The following is an 8,018-nucleotide window of genomic DNA, read 5'->3' on the forward strand; positions in this document are numbered from 1 at the left end:
CATAGTTATGTCATAAACTATTTTTAAGGATCATGATAAAATTATGAATAATTAAGATACTCCAATGGCAACAGTTTAAAGGTAGGCAACACACACACGCACACACACACACATAGATATATGCTGGAAAAGAGATAGATGGACTAAGGAGCCTATGAACATGGTCTACTGGCTGGTCCTGGCAGCATACCTACCTCAACAGTAGCTAGTAGAAACATCAAATCTAATTTAAACTCCCCCCCCCCTCGCTTTTTCAGTTATTACAGTATGGTCAATACCAGCACAGTTACCCAAAATAAACTTATCCACGGGATTGACCATTCTTTAAAATATCCTGAAATAGAATGTCAGTTTAGATTTCTCACTTACATGTTACTTCTGAAAAAAAAAAGGACATAGGTGAAGAAAAAATTCTTTTACTATTATTATTGCTTTCAGGGCCCTTGTCATTAGTTTTTATTGTCACAAAAGTAGAAGAAAGTTTCATATGATCATGAGAGATAGTTTAATCACAAAGGAAGAGGAAAGTTATGACAAGAGAAGTCTTTTTCTTTTATCACAAGAGCAGCAGGAGTCTCCCTTTATCCTGAGAAAAGGGAATCTCTTTTCCCATTTCTCTTTTTGAAACACCTTTTGGAATAGAGGATCATAAATTTTAGGAAGGAAGAATTGATTCTGAGACAATTTAGAATTTTTAGGCTTATTTTCTAATTTGAAAAAGTTGTTTAACTTCTAAGATTGCTTTTTCAACTATAAAAATCATCCTAATGTATTAAACCCTAATGGCCAAGGAATTAGAAAAATTAAAATAGAAAAATATAGTGATTCATAAATTTGTTTATTCATTCCTGTGATTCCTTGAGTGCTGCAGAACATTCTTTGGGCACTTGGTTACTGGAGATAAGACAATATAAAATTAAAGTATGCAATATGTGCAATGTAAGACAATGTGAAACTTTAGAGTAAGAAGAACTCTTGAAATTTAGTCAACAGTCATTAGATTGAAATGACAAGTGAAAATTGACTTTTTAGTGGTAAACTATACATTTCTTATCACACTATGTACACACTGTTCAAACTATCCTACTTCTGATTAATTTTATATTACCCATCAATTATGACTTTATTTGTAGTTAACAAAAAATGGTAAGTAGTAACAGGACTGCTGAGGACATTCTCAAACTTATATATTCCTTTTTATGACAAATTATACTATTTTTCTAAATCATTTTCGTAATAGAAAAACTGAATTCAATACATTTTCACCATGCCAGCTATTCAAATACACAGTTGAATTGATCTTGCATTTTCAAAATAGTTTAAATAAATTTTTGCTATAGTAATGAAGCATAGAGTAGAAATAAACATGCACACTTCTAAAGATTTAAATATTACATATATTATTCAGCCATTTTTCAATGGCTAGCAATTTCATATAGTTAATAAACACCTATTAGCTATATTAACATAGTTAATAGAAAGACTTTTTATTTTTGCTAATATGTTTGGAAAAGCCAAAAGTCATGAGTATGATTAGAAAATTATATGAATCCTTGCTTTTAATAATTCAATCTAAACAACTGATTTATATTATTTGAAGTAAATGAAGATATGCTTGCCCTTTAGGTGTTAATTATTTCAGCAAAAGTATAAATTCTTGACTTACAATGAAGCATAAAGATTACTGTTCTAACATGAGCTTCATGCTTACCACATACCACAGTTACTCGAATAAATGACACCAGATTTCTTTTTTTTTATTTTTTTATTTTTTATTTTTTTGACACCAGATTTCTAAAGCAAATAATTCCCTGTGAGTAAATTGCACTTTGGCTTGACACTGCCTCCCACAGAAGTGGGTATATCTCTTGCCAGTCTCTTCCTTCCCCATGATCTATCCGTTTTCAACAAACACATTTAACAGCTGTGGATACAAACAGGCACATTTGGCAAAAGTAGGAACCAGATGCCAAAATCTGAATGTATGTTCTATTCAAAGCATCCGGCCCTGTTGCTAACTCCTTGGTGTCACCGCTGTTGGCTCCCTCTCTTAATCATCTACTGGCAGGCAACAGAGGCGCATCTGGGGATATTGTCGAGGTGACGTAGCTGTGCTCTGGCTACCTTGTGAGTTGCAACCATTTTGAGGTAGCTTCCTATTTCTAAGAATGTTTTGAAAAAACTATTATGAAATATGTTATACATTATGACATATATTTATATTTTTATACTATATGAAATACACACACACACACACACACACACACATACTGTTATGAAACACTAAAAGAGCTCATTGAAAATAAAATTCCCAAATTTAAGACTTTCAAATTTCTGCCTGGGAGCAAGACACTGTTATCTGAAATAGTTAAAACACATCCTTACAAAGTATGTGTGAACAAATGTAAGGTACAAATTAATAGTGAAATCTGCATGATAAATGACTTTAGCTACCTAGGCAGAGGATTTGTTGTAGCTCAGATTCTCTTATGCCTGAGGCTAGCTTGCATGTGTGGAGTTTATTTGGAATTTGAGACCAGAGAGCAGAAGGGAGGAACAAAGTAGTGAGGTGAGGTGGGAAGGGGCAGGTAGTTAAATAGGGAAGTAGGAAATCCAACAGTAAGGTAGGCATCTCTTGATTTTTGCTGGATCCCATGGTACACACTCTGGGGATGCTCCTGAAATATTTTTTTCAGAGATACATATCTGAGGGAGGAAAAGGGGAAACATTGATTTTTATTCCCCCATCTGAGAATTATTTCCTGCTTTCCTGTGCCACTTAGAAATTTTGGAGTTGTGCATGTGAGAATGTTGACTAGATTACTGTGGTCTCCTCATTGTGTGTAAGAGAAGAAAGGAGTATTTCACATGGCACGAGCTTGTGTCAAGGCATTGTTAAATTACACCCAAAGTTGCTGGATTCTGGAATCTAAGGTGGAACTTATGAGATTTGAGTTGGTAAATAAGCAGTAACAAATACACAGCTACTATTTCCTTAGCTTTCTACATACATTGTCACATTAATGTTCACAATAACTCTAAAAGTAGATATTCTTATCATTATGCTTCTATTTTATAGTTGAAACTAAGGATGTAGAAAAGTAAGGCAGTTTTCCCAGGATCATTCAGATAGAGAGGCCCAAAACTAGAATTTGACCTATTTCTGGATGCTGTACAAGATTCAGTCCCTGTTAACAGAGGCTCTTATCTACCAGTGACTTAAAGATCTGTTCCTCAGCACAGATGAAATGCTTTGTTCATTCCAGGTGATAGAAGGTCTGCCAGAGTTGCTACACTTGAAAATTACTCCCTAATGCTGACTCCCTAATGCTCATGCCTCATTCTCATCTATCACCCCTGCTCAGTTGACCTTCATTTTTTTAAACAAGATTCTATTTATTTTTTGAGAGAGAGAGAGAGAGAGAGAGAGAGAGCGAGCAGGGAGAGGGGCAAAAGGAGAGGGAGAGAATTCCAGGCAGACTGTACTGAGTGCAGAGCCTAGGCAGGGCTTGACTTTCCCAGGACTCTGAGGTCATGACCTGAGCCAAAAGTAAGAGTCAGACACTTACCCAACTGAGTCATCCAGGTGCCCATTAGGTGACCTTCCTATAGTGTCTCCTAGCTCCTCCCTCTGCCCCTAGGCCCTGACCCATTCACATAGTCACTTTCTTAGGGTTCTCAAAAAAAGAATTGGTAAATAAATCATAGCAAAACCTAACCAAACAGATTAAATATTTTTTTTCTTTCAACAGTATTGAAATAACCAGTTATTCTTCAAAGGAATTATGGGTGCTGTTCAGTCACTGGAAAAGGAACACTGAAGAAAAATAGACCAAGAAAAGGAACGAAATCATCTATATTACAACCTACCATCATTTTATGTGTAGAAGAATAACCAATTTCTACAAACTATCCCTTTATGGTTTGGTTAAATTTAAGGTCAGAAGCAAGAAAATAATATGAGTGAATTAAATGTGCATTGGTTAACATAGATAATTTAAAATAAAATGCAGATATACACAGAAGTATATGGAAGACAACAGTTATTTTGAGTCTTACCTAGAGGAAAAAGAGTTTGCATTTCATAGGCAGAAGTGAAATCAATCTAAGTCCTCAAAGAGGAGTATGGGAGTATATAGCATTTGAAAAAGAAAATCTTTGGGCAGCCCTGGTGGCCCAGCGGTTTAGCCCTGCCTTAAGCCCAGGGCATGATTCTGGAGACCTGGGATTGAGTCCCACATCAGGCTCCCTGCATGGAGCCTGCTTCTCCCTCTGCCTGTATCTCTGCCTCTCTCTCTCTCTCTCTCTCTCTGTGTGTGTGTGTGTGTCTCATGAATAAATAAATAAAATCTTAAAAAAAAAAAAAGAAAAGAAAATCCTAATAGCTATGTTAAGGTCTGGTGTGAATCGAAAAATCAAATTACTAAAATAAAAGAAATAAAATAGCTGATTTCTATAAAGTGAAATATGAGTTGATAAGGGATCCAGATTTATTAAGGACAAAATTACCAAGATTTATTGATGGGAAAAGTTATGAAATACATGTATATATGTGACTCTAAGTCACATATTAGAGCATCAAGATTTACTTAGAGTGATAGAGACATTAGATAGGACTGACAATTTCTAGGAAAATACATGATGGATGCTACTTTATTAAGAGAAAGAAAAAAGAGACTAGAAATGGCTGATTCCGGTAGAAAAATAAATATAAAAAGAGTTTTATTTTTTTATTTTTATTTTTTTTATAAAAAGAGTTTTAGATAGAATGTTGATCATACTACAAGCCTTCAAATGTTTTTCCAGTTAACAATTAAAGGGGAAAAGGTAGTAATGAATGAGACATAAGGTTGCCAGAAATTGAATAGAGGAATCGGGGACATTATCAATATAGAAAAAATAGTGGTGTTGGCATCCAGTCCTGCCAAAAATCCCCCCAAAATATGGAAAAAAAATCTTTAGTGTGAAGTAATTTAGATCATAGAATGATTCCAGTGACAAAGAAAGAGCACCAAAATTTAAGAGATGAGGCAGGCATATAGACAAATGCAATGGAATGCTATATCAAGTTAATCTTACCTTAACCAGGAAATATGATTCATCTTTAAATCTCTCAGAGTTGATGGAGGAGGGGCAAGATGGCGGCAGAGTAGGGTCTCCAAGTCACTTGTCCTCAACAAATTACCTAGAAAACATTCAAATCAGCCTGAAAATCTACGAATTCAGCCTGAGATTTAAAGAGAGACCAGCTGGAACGCTACATTGAGAAGAGTTCGCGCTTCTATCAAGGTAGGAAGACGGGGAAAAAGGAATAAAGACACAAAAGACCTCCAAGGGGGAGGGGCCCCGCGAGGAGCCGGGCTGAGGCCGGGGCGAGTGTCCCCAGGACAGGAGAGCCCCGTCCCGGAGGAGCAGGAGCTGCACCAACCTTCCCCGCGGAAAGGCCTCCCGGGGAATTGGAGCAGGATCCCCAGAAAGGCGGGGATGCCCTCGGGCTCCCTGGGACAGTAACAGAGGAACTGCGCCCCGGAGAGTGCGCCGAGCTCCCTAAGGGCTGCAGCGCTCGGCGGGACCCGGAGCAGCTCGGAGGGGCTCGGGCGGCGGCTCCGCGGAGGGGGCTGCGGGGCTCCGGGAACAGCTCGGCGGCGGCGGCTCGGGCGGAGGAAGAAGCTCCGCGGAGGGGGCGGCGCGGATCCGGGAACAGCTCGGAGGGGCTCGGGCGGCGGCTCCGCGGAGGGGGCTGCGCGGCCCCGGGAACAGCTCAGCGGCGGCGGCTCGGGCGGAGGAAGAAGCTCCGCGGAGGGGGCGGCGCGGCTCCGGGAACAGCTCGGCAGCGGCGGCTCGGGCGGAGGAAGAACCTCAGCCCGGAGGGGGCGGCGCGACTCCGGGAACAGCTCGGAGGGGCTCGGGCGGCGGCTCCGCGGAGGAGGCTGCACCGCCGGGAGCGCGAATCCAACAGCGCAGGCTCCGGAGCACAGGGCGCCGGGACACAGCCCAGGATCCGGCCTCCCCCCGGGACAGGCAGAGGCCAGGAGGGCCCAGGACAGCGAGGACGCTCCTGCCTGGAACTGAGCAGATCAGCGGCCCCGCCCCGGAGCCTCCAGGCCCTGCAGACGGAGAGCCCCGGAGCTACTGCGGGGGCTGACTTCAGGGCCCCAGAGCTGCCCCCGCCACTGTGGCTTCCTCCCAGGGCCTCACGGGGTGAACAACCCCCACTGAGCCCTGCACCAGGCAGGGGCAGAGCAGCTCCCCCAAGTGCTAACACCTGAGAATCAGCACAGCAGGCCCCTCCCCCAGAAGACCAGCTAGAGGGACAAGTTCCAAGGGAAGTCAAGGGACTTAAAGAACACAGAATCGGAAGATACTCCCCCGTGTTTTTTTTGTTTTGTTTTTTTTTTTTTTGTTTTGTTTTGTGCTTTGTTTTTTTTTTTTCTCTCTTTCTTCTTGATTTCTGATTGCGTCCCCCACCCCCCCCTTTTTTTCTTTTTTCTCCTTTCTTTTTCTTCTCTTTCCCCCCCCTTTTTTTTCTTCTTTCTCTTTTTTCTTTTTCTCTTTTATTTCCTTCTCTCTCTTTTTCTCCTTTTCCCAATACAACTTGGTTTTGGCCACTCTGCACTGAGCAAAATGACTAGAAGGAAAACCTCACCTCAAAAAAAAGAATCAGAAACAGCCCTCTCTCCCACAGAGTTACAAAATATGGATTACAATTCAATGTCAGAAAGCCAATTCAGAAGCACTATTATACAGCTACTGGTGGCTCTAGAAAAAACCATAAAGGACTCAAGAGACTTCATGACTGCAGAATTGAGATCCAATCAGGCAGAAATTAAAAATCAATTAAATGAGATACAATCCAAGCTAGAAGTCCTAACGACGAGGCTTGACGAGGTGGAAGAACGAGTGAGTGACATAGAAGACAAGCTGATGGCAAAGAGGGAAACTGAGGAAAAAAGAGACAGGCAATTAAAAGACCATGAGGATAGATTAAGGGAAATAAATGACAGCCTGAGGAAGAAAAACCTACGTTTAATTGGGGTTCCCGAGGGCGCCGAAAGGGCCAGAGGGCCAGAATATGTATTTGAACAAATCCTAGCTGAAAACTTTCCGAATCTGGGAAGGGAAAGAGGCATTCAGATCCAGGAAATAGAGAGATCCCCCCCTAAAATCAACAAAACCCGATCAACACCTCGACATTTAATAGTGAAGCTTGCAAATTCCAAAGATAAGGAGACGATCCTTAAAGCAGCAAGAGAAAAAAAGTCCCTGACTTTTATGGGGAGGAATATTAGGGTAACAGCAGACCTCTCCACAGAGACCTGGCAGGCCAGAAAGGGCTGGCAGGATATATTCAGGGTCCTAAATGAGAAGAACATGCAACCAAGAATACTTTACCCAGCAAGGCTTTCATTCAAAATGGAAGGAGAGATAAAGAGCTTACAAGACAGGCAGGAACTGAAAGAATATGTAACCTCCAAACCAGCTCTGCAAGAAATTTTAAGGGGGACTCTTAAAACTCCCCTTTAAGAAGAAGTTCAGTGGAACAATCCACAAAAACAAGGACTGAATAGATATGATGACACTAAACTCATATCTATCAATAGTAACTCTGAACGTGAATGGGCTTAATGACCCCATCAAAAGGCGCAGGGTTTCAGACTGGATTAAAAAGCAAGACCCATCTATTTGCTGTCTACAAGAGACTCATTTTAGACAGAAGGACACCTACAACCTGAAAATAAAAGGTTGGAGAACCATTTACCATTCAAATGGTCCTCAAAAGAAAGCAGGGGTAGCCATCCTTATATCAGATAAATTAAAATTTACCCTGAAGACTATAGTGAGAGATGAAGAGGGACACTATCTCATACTCAAAGGATCTATCCAACAAGAAGACTTAACAATTCTCAATATATATGCCCCAAATGTGGGAGCTGCCAAATATTTAAACCAATTAATAACCAAACTGAAGAAATACTTTGATAATAATACACTTATACTTGGTGATTTCAATCTAGCTC

This window comes from Vulpes vulpes, unplaced genomic scaffold (assembly GCF_048418805.1).
Source record: "Vulpes vulpes isolate BD-2025 unplaced genomic scaffold, VulVul3 Bu000000666, whole genome shotgun sequence".
NCBI classification, from domain to species: domain Eukaryota; kingdom Metazoa; phylum Chordata; class Mammalia; order Carnivora; family Canidae; genus Vulpes; species Vulpes vulpes.